The sequence below is a fragment of the Crocodylus siamensis genome, chromosome 1, assembly GCF_052110815.1.
Source record: "Crocodylus siamensis isolate JL-2025a chromosome 1, ASM5211081v1, whole genome shotgun sequence".
Lineage (NCBI taxonomy): Eukaryota > Metazoa > Chordata > Crocodylia > Crocodylidae > Crocodylus > Crocodylus siamensis.
In genome coordinates this window covers 377457012-377470320 of record NC_143395.1, presented here as the reverse complement: position 1 = coordinate 377470320, position 13309 = coordinate 377457012, and the positions used below count along the sequence as shown (strand labels likewise).

At 42.6% G+C, this 13309-nt stretch overlaps 1 protein-coding gene across 1 annotated transcript in view; it reads left to right on the top strand.

Annotated features, from left to right (window-relative positions):
* Positions 1-13309, top strand: part of FRY (FRY microtubule binding protein) — a 447808-nt gene that overhangs the window by 51242 nt on the left and 383257 nt on the right. Inside the window, exon 2 of the mRNA XM_090027939.1 lies at positions 3148-3329. The gene's annotated coding sequence lies outside the window, so the exon portion shown is untranslated. The remainder of the gene's footprint in view (positions 1-3147; positions 3330-13309) is intronic.

Below are 13309 nucleotides of genomic sequence, written 5' to 3'. Positions count from 1 at the left end.
ACACTGGGCTGGTGGTGGCATAAGTTGCAGATGGGGTGAGCAGGTTCCAAGCTGGGAATGGGAATCAGGGCTTGCTATAGCTCTGGGAGGGTCAGGGAGGGGCAGAGAGAGAGAGAGGGATCGGGGTGTGCTACTGCTCTAGGTGGGGAGAGAGTGGGGCTTCTCACATTAGCAACCAGGAATGAAAGCTGGGGCTCAGGCATCTCCAGCGACTCTGTTACCTTGGCTGGAGCCCACTATGCAACATATTTTTCCCCCAGCTCCAGCCACAGTAGCAGGGCTTCTGCCCTTGTTGCTGCTTTCCCTGGGGTGCTGACTGCGGAAAGCCCCACTGCAGCCAGAACCTGGGCAAAAGTCCTTGAGCTGGATAACCTGGGTCAACAGGTCAGATCTGGCCTGTTGGTCACATGTTTGACACCCATGTTTTAGGGCTTCAAAGCTCTTTTCTTTGGAGCTGTACCAGAGTTCAGGCAGATTTCTTCCAACCTATTAGATGTTCTCCTGGTTCTTTATCCTAAGTAGCACCATTCCCAGCTCAGTGCTTCCTCCCAATTCTCCTTTCCAGGTTGTTTACCATTTTTCTCCTCCCAAGAGTTGTTTATCAACTAGGTTTTACTATAGTAAGAAGATAAAATTTTGATTAATACTTGGCCCAGTTTCTCAGTCTGCTGTGTCATCTTTTGTAATGTGTTGTCACAAGAGTCTATTCAGTTTATTATGAAACAGAATTTGGCTGGCCCAAGCTGCACTGTCTCTTAAAGAAGCAGACTAGTTTGTGTAACAATGGCATCTACTAAGAGTGAGCAAGCGACAGGCCCTCAGAACGTGCCATTCATTGTCTGCCATAAGGACAAAGTGCTCCTGCGTTCCTAATCTGAATTCTTCCCCAGAGTGGTAAGAATTCTACTTTAAACAGTCCATTAATGTACTCTTATTTTTTCCCACAAATGGGGAGGCAAAATGCATGTCTCCACTACCAAGATCGTAGTAGGTTTTTTATTTTTAACAGACTTAAGTGATTTAAAAAGTCAACTACATTTTTCATTTTGGGATATTAATAGTGAAGGACAAACAATTGCTTTTCAGCTTTTATCTGTACAGGTTGAGCTTTGTAGAGAGGGAAAGCACCAAGTACCTTTTTGTTCCTTTGCCAGAGAGGCTGAAATCACACTCACCCAGGCACGGAAGCTATGCCTTAGGCATATCTGCATTTCAGAAACATACAGAGCAGCAGTATGAAGTTCTATTCACACAAAGCACTGCTCACTAGATCTAGCATCTCAGCAGCATCTCAGTTTGGTGAAAGAAGCACTACATTTTTAATTAGGTCTCTAAATTCCACCTTTCAGAGAAGAAGTAATGCTTACTGACTGTCCTGGGAGAGAGAATGAAAACAACTCAACTGTAAGAAGACTTCTTCAGGGTGGACTATGCACACTGACACTACCTACCTACACTTTCTGTCTCTTAGGGGTCTCAAGTGCAATTTGGGACTTGAAAGACAGTAGTAGGAAATGAGGCAGCCAGAATACTGTCATGGCCCCTTTATAAGTTTGCTCTTGGAGCATCCAGGGAGAGGAATAAGTGCAAGAGCACTTCAACAGGTTCTGCTTTGAAAAAGTTTTTGCTGTTCTCGCTGCTCTTGTAGGATATTCCATGAGTGGAAACCTTAAGGTAACCTTTATTTTTGCCCCTATCTCTGATTAACTTCTGTACTAAACATTGATTGTCAAATGTTTGTAATTTTGAACCAAACAAAACGCCTCCAGTTTTTTTCAGTAATGGCAATAGTGTAGGTAAGTTACTTGAATATGGTCTACAAAAAACCTCTTATCCCAAAGACTTTTTTATTTTCTTAAAAAAATACTTTTCCTTACAGTAGTTCTGTCATTTATCAGAGCAGTGTTTTCTATTCAAATACAAACCAGAAAACTAAAGGTAAAATGGTCATAATTGACATTATGAGTTGCTGTATTAAAAATTATAATTTAAAACTGAATACAGGTGCCTTACTGGGTATTTTGTGCATGTGTGAAAGATATATCCCTAGTAAGAAACTTTTTAACAGCATACATGGCAAAATGTAGAATAGTTAAAACAATTTTAAGGACTATGATATTTTATTGTTATTAATGACTATTGATGTTATTGTTTATTGATGTTTATTGTTATTAACGACTTCTATTGTTATTAAGGACTATTGCTAGTCTATTGTTTTATTTGACATTAGTGAAAAAGCACAAGCTTCATATTGCTGGTTTAGGAAGCAAGTGTACATTTCTCATTAATGGGGATTGCATGTATATTTCTGAGTGTATGGCATTCTGGACAATAATTGAAATATGAGTTACAAGTGGGCAATGATGATAAAATAAAGAATAATATATAATAGTCTGTTTTGAAACATGGATTCTGTTTAGCTTAAAGAGACTGTAAATTCTTATATAATAAAGGGCTTAGTCTGTCTGTAATGCTCTTAGAACACTCTAATTGGTTAGTGAAGCAACCAATTAGAATGCAGAGCACCGCCATAATGATGGGGATGAAGTAGGGGGGCCAGGCCAGCACCACTGGCTTTGCCTCACACCTGGCTCTGCTCCTCGGAGGCAGCGGGGGGCCCAGGCTAATGCCGCTGGTCTTGCACCCCTGGTCTTGCTCTTTGGAGGCAGCATAGCACCTCCATGATGGAGGGAATAAAGAAGGGGGCCCAGGCCAGCACCGCTGGCCTCACCCTACCCCCCTTCCCCACCCCTGCTCCTTGGAGGTGGTGGAGCGCCGCCATGACAGCAGGGATGGAGGGGACAGAGCAGGGGTATGAGGCCAGCAGCCCTGGCCTTGCCCTCCTGCTCTGTCCCCACTGTCATGGAGGTTCTTTGCTGCCTCTGAGGAGCAGGGCCAGGGGGGATGAGGCCAGTGGCACTAGAAGTGGCAGCAGTGCAGGGTGCTGGCTTAGGGGGAAGGAGGGCAAGGTGGGGCATACTTTCCCCCCCTTTGCTTCTGGGAGGTGGTGGAGTGCGGGATGGTGGGTGGTGGTGCTTTGTCCCTGCCAACGCCCCCTCCATCATTCTTGATGGGCAATTCACTAGTTTATATATTGCACTGTTGTCCAGGTGACCTAAGTTTTAAGAACACTGTTGTTTTCCCTAGGTGGCAGTGATGGCTCATAATACAAAACATTCGTCTCCAGGAAGCAAGGAAGGTGGCATCCTTGTCAATCGCAATTAATCCACCTTTGCCTGAACTAGAAACTGCCTGCTTACCTCTTTATGAAAATTATGTCAGAAAATTTAAACAGTAATAGGCAGCTGGAAGTGCTGATTTGAGGAAAGGTAAGACTGTTTTCAACATCTAATCATTACACCTTTACTTTAAATTTTTCCATTAGCAATAAACACAATGTATTTGACTTAAATAGTACATTTTCACAGTGAACTATTGTAATAATTATTGTAGTAATTATGAGAGTGTTGATATTTTATAGTTTATATTTGACATTGGTAAAAAAGCATAAGCATCATATTGCTGGTTTAGGAAGCAGGTGTACATTTCTCATTAATGGGGATTGCATGTATATTTCTGAGTGTTTGGCAATGACTATTTGTGAGAGCACATTCTGGACAATAATTGAAATATGAGTTGCAAGTGGGCACTGATGAGAAAATACAGAATATATAATAGTCTATAGATAATAGTCTCTGTGGTTTAATATCTGTTAAAGTTGATAAAGCAGTTCCACTAGGATCATTCTTTGCTTCCCTGCTGCTGATTGGTGGAGGGGCTCTAGTGGTCCCACCACTTGCTGCTGACCGGTGGGGAGGCAAAAACCAAGACATATTTAAAACTGCACTTTTTTGCTTCTCTGGCAATCAGCAGCAAACAGCCCAGCTGGTGGAGCCTCTCTGCCAATCAGGGACCTGGAGTGGGGTGGGGGTGGAACCAAGTGGTGAAATGAAAAATTTAAAGGAGCCACTGCAGGGAGAACTTCTTCTGCAATTTGCAGAAATCTGTACTCATAGGTTGGCCGTCCCAGTTTTAGAATATGTTTAGGATGATTTCTTGTTTTGCAATTTCTTGTTCAAGTTGGATTTTAAAGTTATGTTGTCCATAAGCCAACCACTCTGAGGTCAAGGGTGAAATGTCCAGGGAGATTAAAGTATTCTACCACGGGCTTTTATGTCTTTTTGGAGTTTATGTTAAATTGGTGTGCATTCGTTCTTTAACAGCGGGTGAGCTAATCAATGCTGCTCCTTAATTAGCTAAGGAAGTCACTAATAAAAATATAATCCTAATCTATTCTCTCCCTCAGTGATAGGATCTGTAGCTCTACCAGCTTCTTCCTCACCAATTTGGGAGAGAAATAGACCTCAGTTTTTGCATTTGCAGGGTACTACTAGAAAGCTTTGTGTTCAAGCAACAGTTGTTTTCAATTGGATGGTGTAACAGGTTGCTTTCCCCAGCGCCATCTTCCCTGTTATCCTCGCCCTATGTAGGGCACCCTTGGACTCCCCTTTAAGGTTTCTTGTGTCCCACCCTTTACTCACCTGCCACGTCTTGATGGAAATTATTATGCTGATGTTCTTGAAAGCGGGAGACTGCCTATTGTATTTTGTATGTTGGGGTCTTTCGCCTCCACAGGCCTTGACCCCAGTCTTTCTCTAGCTAGGTCTCCCCGTCTAAACCCACCAAACAGGGTTTGACTCCGAGGCTCTAGCCCTCTTTCCTGCTCCAATCTGGAGCCCAGTCTCCTTGGCCTAGAGGTCTAGCCGCCAGCCCCACAGCTGGGGTGTGCACATTCAAGACCAGGGGACGGACTTGCTTAGTCCCACAAAAAAAAAAAGATCAGAATTGCACATTAGGTGCACCAGGCCACCCTGGCCTTTGAAGGTTGCACCTTCTGGTGCCAGCATCAGTGCGCCCCAAAATCCTGCGCCCCCTTTGGTGCTGGGGTCTATGTACCCCAAAAAGCTGCACCCTCGCTGGCGCCGGTGTCCCCACTCTGTGGTGGGCCCCCAAATGAGACCTCCTCCTTCCCCTAATAGCCTCACCCTAACCACCGGGTACTCAATAACCAAAAGAAATATGGATAGTCCTATCCGTGGACAATAATGGCCACTAAAATAACGTGATCAAAGAAAGCTGCATGCCAGCTTTTACGCCAGGTCCGTGCTTTGGCTCCCCACCGTCAGCTTCTGGGGCAGCTGCCATCTCTCAGGGCTTCCATAGTTCCCTCTTCCAGCCTTTGGACCACTCGCCAAGCCTCTCATGGAGCTCTGGGATGCACTCCTTCCCCTTACCGCTGCTTTCCCCAGGGTTTTTATAGTCCTGGCCTGCCCCTTCCAGTCCACTGACTAGCTGGCCAGGCTCAATATTTAACCCCATCCTTACTAGCATTCTGTGCCCAGAAAGTTCTGGCCTTAAAGGGGTGGACCTGTCTTCTGGTGACAGGGCTAGGGTTCCCTGTTACACCCCCCCCTCTCTTCTCTGCCATCTGGGGTCTTTCTGAGCCCTTGACCTGCCTTCTAGTAACAGGGCTAAGGTTCCCTGTGTTTGATGTTAACTGCTTAAGTGGAAGTTTTCTATTTTGACATTTGGTTTTAAGGTGCCAGAATTCAGCCTGTAGGGACAAAGAGTATCCACGATCCCTTTTATGAGCGCAGATCATAAAAGTATATCTGCACCTTAGTACACAAAGATTTGTAAATGATGTCCCTTCATAGATATAAAAATTTGTGGTGGGTTAGGTGATCCTCAAGATCTTTATTGTGTGCTAGTAGGGTTCTGTGCAACCCTAGCTTCAGTGGGAATTGGGATAGGCCAGGAGCAGGCAAAATATGACCTGTGGGCTGGATTTGGCCCACTAGACCATTCTGTCTGGCTCGCAGAACCCCTAAAAAATTAGTAAATTAATCTTTTTTTGCTCCTGGCTGCTTGTCAAAGGTGACAGGAGCCAGTGGGAGCCAGCAGGACTGAGCAGTCCAGCCCCACCCCACTCCACTCCCAGCCATGTCCCTGCCACCCTGCCTCTGCACTGCTCGTGTGTGTGTGTGTGTGTGTGTGTGTGTGTGTGTGTAGGGTGAGTCCCACACACACATCCCACCACACACATGCACCTGCCCTCGCGCTACCATACATGCCACACCCACACCCCCTCACGCACCCCAGCCACCTTCCCCCTGCACATCCATACACATGCACATCTCACCCCACACCCACACCTAACCACCCCCACAGAAACACCCACACTCTTGACCCCCCACGATATACAAGAGTGAGACTTCATTTTAAGCTATTATATACAATCACCTCTATGTGCACAACACAAACACATGTGAACCAGGACAAAATATTTTTAAATCAATTAATGAATGTTGTAGATGTTTGATTTTTAGAATATAATTTGGTATTTTTTCCAGTTACAAAATGGCAAAACCCCTTGCTGAAATGAGTACTTCTGGGGGCATGGGGAGAGACTTCTGGTGGCAAAGGTCAGGAGTTAGGGGGCAGGACTTCCAGTCACAAGATGGTGACTAGGAGCAAAGCACCTGTCAAGGGGTGGGACTACCCATGCGGCCCTCAACAGCTTGCCAAAACTTGGTAAGTGGCCCTCTGCCTGAAATAATTACCTACACTTGGGGTAGCCCTAAAAGTCTGCAAGCACAGTATGGCTTGTGGTAATATTATTATTAATATGGCTTGTAAAGTCTTGTGAGAATATTTTACATGATTTGTTTTCATGAGTACTCTGTAGACCTGTCAATCAAAAATTAGAACTGCAGTTTAAAAATATGATTTTGTAAAAAGCTCTGTACAAGCCAAAATAGCCTGTCCCCATGTATTTTTGAAGATTGTGTATATAATTGTGTATGTGATTCCCCACTTGCATAGAAAATGATGCTAAAGGTAAAATGTTTCCATACTATTTCTGCGCAGGAATTTAATCTCTTAATTGTTTCATTTCTTACATTGAATAAATCACAGGATAGGATTTTATAATTCAGCAATCTGAAGAAGTTTTAGCTAGTTATTTGGCAAGTTCTAAAATCAAATTTAAATTGTCCCAGGCATGCTTCGAGAAGAAAAGAAAAAGCCCTACTCTAAGACCACAGCTAACCACTGTAGCGACAATGTAATAAAGCCTACACTCTAAATTTTATTTATGTGAATTGAAGTCTCATCTCTTTAAGGTTAAACAGATGCTGAAATACTTTGCTCAGTGACCTATCTAGAGTGGGGTGAAGGGGCAGCCATCTGGGGTGCCATTCTGAGGTGGAGAGAGTAACAAAACCAGTAACTAAAAATAACCACTGCCCCTATGTCTCAACACTACTGATTTTGCTAGTACTAATTCAGAGTGCTAAGCAGAACTGAACACAAGCATCTTAATTGTTCTAACTTTTATTTTCACTGTTTAAAATTCTCCGTTGTTATCCGTTCCTTTAATATTAAAATAACGCTATATGTATTTGTTTAGGTTTCGGATACCATGTGTAAAAACAGAAGTTCTTAGCAATAATAATTTAATTATGGGATCCTATGACCCCAGCTGACTTCCTGCCCTTTGGGTGGGGGGCTGGACTTGATGATCTTCCGTCTCTGGCAGCATGCACCACTAGAAACTGGAGTCTGGCTGGCCAGAGCCATGCTCCAGCTGCTGGCCAGGCTCAATGTACCTGGATTGCTTCTGCTAGAGCCCCAAAAGGCCCTGAGAGCCTTCCTTGTCACATGTATCAGCGTCCCCAAGCTGAAAAATCATGGCAGGGCACCTTTAAATAAAACTTGTTCAATGAGCTTTAGTCCAAAGTGTCTCACTGCCATTTTTTCAGCACAGAGACATGTGGGGACGCTGACATACATGCTAGGCAGACCCCGGCTGGGGTCCCATGTGGGTGGGAGGGGTGGGGTTTAAACCCCTCTCCCTCCTTTCTGTCTCAGCCTGTCTGCCTGGCTGGCTTCTGGCCATGCCCCCCAGCCCTCCACTTGAGCAGGGGAAAAGAATGTGAAGGGCTGCTCTGTTCCTACCAGGCAGACCCAGGCTGGGCATCAGAGCCAGGTTTCCCACCCCACCCCCCTTCTCAGTCAGCTGGAGCAATGATAGTGCTCCAGCTAGGGAATAGAGGGGTGGGGCTAGTCCTTCTCTGAAGCAGACAGTACAGACCAGGGCTGAAAAGCATCTTGGGATGCTGGGGGACTGTGAGTTAACTTGAACCAGGGAGGGGTCTGGAACAGAAGTTCCATAAACTGGTTTGACCTAAAGCACTTCAGTCTGATACTACATCCAGCCAAGTTTATCTTAAAGCAGTTTCAGCCATTTTGAAAGTGGTTTAAGTGCACTGAACTTCTGTTCTGGGTTTAAATGAGTTTCTGATCACTTAAACTGGTTTATGTGTAACTTCTGTCCCTAGCCTACATGTTTTTCCTTAGACTCAGAGTATTTTTTATGCTGGTATGAGATTTTTCCTTGCAGTGAAACAAGTCATCATAATTCATCCTGTGTGGCAGCCAGTAGTATCTTAGTCCTTTCATCTGAAGTAGGAGGTTGTTGCTCATGGAAGAAAGATCTTTTTTGCACTGTCAGCAATATTCTGTAGCTGATACATATAATGTAATACTCCCTAATTATTTTGTTAATGAAACCCGTGCCATTTCCTTTTAACATTAGAGTACAGTGGCAGCTTATGTCGGGAATAGCTTGCTAATGACAAATGTAGGGGGACTCTTTTAGAGTCAGCACACTTTAAAATTTCAAAACTGTTTGATAAGAAGTGTTTGTGGTAAATTGAATGTCACATAAGTTGAATTTAATTTGCATCAGTCCTCTTAAAAAGGATATTTCTGATATTAAAGGAAAATATGTTCATAGTATTATGCATACAACATATCATAGAATACTAGACAATAATTATTCTCAGATGCTATAGCCAAACAAATTGAAACCCTTTGGTTCACAAAGACAGGAAAGGTGGCAAAAGTGTACCCACAGAACCCTTGCTTTTAAAAAATATGTATAAAGCAGTTAGTATTAACTCCAGCAAGGAAATAAGATGGCATTATACTAGAACAGCAATGGTTTCTGAGAATACTCTGGAAGTTTAAAATAGTACTGCTATTTGGTTTAGGTTGATATAAATAGCATTTTTCCAATATATTTTTTTAACTTAGACAATCTTTCCAGTGTATATTTCCTCCCAAGGGAGTAGAAGGAGGGGAAGCACTTCCTTTCTCCATGCCCCCCATGAAGTAATGAGCTATGAAGCTCAAATATACAAATAAGCAGAATTTTTCCAAAGGTTGGTGTGCTATTTTAGGCTATGTACTGGCCTTCTTTGGCCATGTCTGAAAACCAGCTGTTTTTTCAGAAACTCCAGAAAGGTTTGGATTGTTCAATGAAATTCATGACATATTTTACATATGGTATCTGTGCCAGTGTGTGTACACACATGAAAAATATCTTTTATGAAATTATATTTTACTCAAGTAAATTATATTTTACTCAAGTAGAAATATGTCCACACATTGGACATGTCTGTGTTCATCATTTTATGGAAAATAAAACTAAAAAAGCACAGTACACTTAAAAATACCTAGTCCAGCTACTATTTTGTCAACCAGTTTGCCGTTTTCGATCTGAAACAGAAATATGCCACATTTACTTTTCGACATTTCTGGGATACAGGTAAAGATTAAAAAAAGTTTAAAAGGAATCCAACATAGTAGCAAAAACAGTTACATTTGGGATATTCCTCATGTTCAGATATCCCTGTAATGTGTTCACTTGTTTTGCCTTTACCCAGGGTTTGGTTAGGAGGGTTTCTTGTTTGCATTGACTTCTCCCTGTCCCTAAAGAAGAAAGGTTTATTACCCTCATTGGGGACCCCTAGGGGGGCTCTTACGTTTTATTAATTTCATGAAAGGCACAGAATTGTTTTCTGAGTAACACTAATAAGAATGGAAACATTCTTTTCCTGGAGAGAGGCAGCAAACGTGTAGTCTGAATTTTTAGAAATGAATTACGGGATTGCTTCTCTGGAATAACGTTCTGGAAGTTGGAAGGTTAGTAAGTCTCATTTCCTTGCTCATTAATTCTGGAACATAATTAACCAATTCCTATAAGATTTTGGCATGAAAATACAATAGTTTTTCTTAACCCCCTTCTAACCTTATATTGTATTCTGTCTGCCTTAGAAGCCTATCAATTTAAAATCATCTTAACAATCATAATGTTACTTTTCAATGTAATTACCAAAGACAGGTTCTGTAATAAATTTTCATTAGTAAATCCTGTCCTTGATAATGCAGAACTACACAGCCCATATAGATTACTCAAGTAACATTTTGCAAAGTTATATAGAGAAGATGACATACAACAGCCTCTGGGGTTGGGAGAGAACAGTGAATATGATATAGCTGAACTTTAGCAAGATTTTTGACACTGTCTCCCATGGCGTTCTCATTAGTAAGAAATGCCAGAGATGTCTGCAGGCAGTGTGATGCTTTATGAGGATCTAGTAGGACTTGTCCTCACTGTTTAATGGAAGACACCTCCCCTGCTCTTTTCCAAGGTGGCACCCAAAATGGAAAGGAAAGGACTGTTTGACAACTAACTTGTATACTATGTATATATTGTTAGAAGTGTAGTAAATAACTAACAAAAATGGGAGAGAAATAATTTTAGGCCTAAATTCTTTGCAGGGCCGGAGTCATGTCCACTGGAATGAATTAGATTCTGCTGGTCTCAGTGATCACTGAATCAGGTCCTACATCCTCACTTTTCATGGATGCTCTAGTATTAACAGCAGTGATTAGGGAAAGTTGTGGGGTTTTTTCTTTCCTACCCTTTTCTTTCTCAGAGACCGCTTAAATTAAGACCTAGGCATAGTGATCTGTGTTATCATGGGTCAATACTTCACATTCATCTTTGTCTGAATTTGAAAGCCCCAAGAAACTGTATGTGGTCCAATACACCATATCAACAGCACATACTCTGATCTTCATTTTGAATAGCAGGTACAATTCAGAATCCTTAGCTGGCTTTGAACTGCAAGCCATTTAGAGCTTCTGAGATTGCCTTATACTCTGTACTTCACCAGCTCTTCTGAGTTTAGAGCCCTGGCACTTACAGGATCTGAGTTTGAACCTGAAAGTAGCAGGTGTGTAAAGCCTTCACTGGCTGTGATTACAAGATTCTTCTTCTATGAATTGATAGTGTTCTCTTCAGATCTGAGGTGTTAATTGGCCCTGGCTTCATTCCAAATAGCCCAGATTTGAATCTTTTTACAGAATTGGTTGTATTATGTATAGAGGACCTGGAAAGAACTTTATTCACTTTCCCTGAGAGAGCTGATATATTTATACACATACCTTATATGTATGCATAGACATCAAGAAGATGGTGTGTTAGAATTTTACTTAATAAAGTAAGTTCCTTGATAATACCCTGGATTAATTCATTTTTTTCATCATACATTTCCACGAAGTGACCAAGTTTGTTTATATTGTACTATACATTTCCTATTGGTTTTCATACTTAATTTTAGTTTTATTAAAAATCTTGTAAAATCTTAGTTTAAAGGCTTTTTATTATCTATGTGCACAAATAAGAGATCCAGAAGAGCCTTTCCTTATCTAGCAAGAATATTCTCTTCACTTTTAATTATACATATTGTATGTGGTGGCATCTGTATTTAAATATTACCTTGTAGATCCCATGATCCTCTATTACTGCTGCTAATCTAGAAATGAAGAGGATTTATTCGGGGGAAGCAACTGTAAAATGATCATTGAGCCAGACACAATATAAACAACTCTTGAGAAACTTCCCTTTTGCTCTTTAAAATTTCTCCTTGATAAAACTTACATATATGTTAGAATTCCTCACTCTTTCCTTGTCTGCAGTAAGGAAAAAAGTACACCATTGAAAAAAAGCTCTGGTCCACACATATTCTCAGAATAATAATTTGAAGTTTTTTAAACATCTTTCTATTTCATAATTGTGTCATAAAACGGTGCTGCCAGGAGAAAATGGTATCAAGCTGCATTCCATGATGTGACTTCTATAATTTCTCTCACTCTATCAGCTTTGCTGATAACCTGATTGGGAGTACAAAGTAAAATTTAAGCACAAAGCAGGGTTTTTTTCTGGTTGGTTGGCTTTTTAATCCAACCAAGGTCTGCTTTTTTAGATTTAGTAAATTGGGAAATGATACAAAAAATAAACATAACAAGGTGATAGTTATTTTGACATTAGTCACTTTATAAAAAAAATGTTTTACAGTTTTATTCTTTGACCTATATACAGTCCCACTACGGGGATGCACTGGTAGTGGATCTCTGACGGTGAAACGATTATAACAGTAGCCATAGGTCCCTCAGTGTCCCTTATATGCAGACTCTGCATATGTGCGCACCAGGCCTTGTCATGAAGCCCATGATACTGGATTCAGGATGGTTGGCCAGACACCTGCAGGGTGCCAGAGGTGTGTGTGTAGATGGTGCCAGCAACATGAGGACCAAAGGGGACCCTTGATATGGGTTGCTGGAATGCACTGGTTGGTGACTGCTTGCACCCACTCTGCTCCGACACTTGAATGAGCCATCCAGGACCAGGAACAACACACTGTGAAGGTCCAAGAACAGGGTCTAGAGATGGCCAATGGCACTCTGAGGGAGATCTCACATGTCGCTATTGAACTGAGAGGTGCAGCACCAGGATAAGGAGTTTATGCATGCAGTCAAAGATTGCTTGGAATCCATCTATGGCACCGCTGAGTGGCATCAGCACCATCAGCTGCAGGGAGACTTTCCCTCCTAGGCTGGAGTGGTGAGACAGGCTGCTGCCCACCCCGCTCCCTGCTATGGAGAGCCCCATTCCAGGGACTGCTCTCTCTGGTGACATGTCTGAAAGTCCCAGAGGGGTGTGCCCCAGATGGAGGCTGTGGGTGAACACTCCGTACTATGTACTGATTTTGGGGGGGGGAGGGGTCCCTGGAACAGGAGACATGGCATGAGTGAGCCACTGACTCATGGCCTAAGGAGCCAGGAAGGTGCCTGGCGGGGCCTGCTCAGGGAAGCAGCAGCGTGGGGGTGGAACAAGTGGACCAAGGTTCCCAAGACCAGATACCAGGTCTTGGAGGTGTATGAGAGCCCCTCCATCTGCTGCGCTCAGGTCCAGCAGGCAGGCTCTGAGTTCCTGCTCCCTCAAAGGGTAACGTGTTCTGCTTCCTCCTGACCTAAATGATGGCACTTAAGAGTAAAGCTCAAAAGTTAGAGCACCTTTGCTGCGGGCTTCTTGAACACCTGTTCTTAGCTTGTT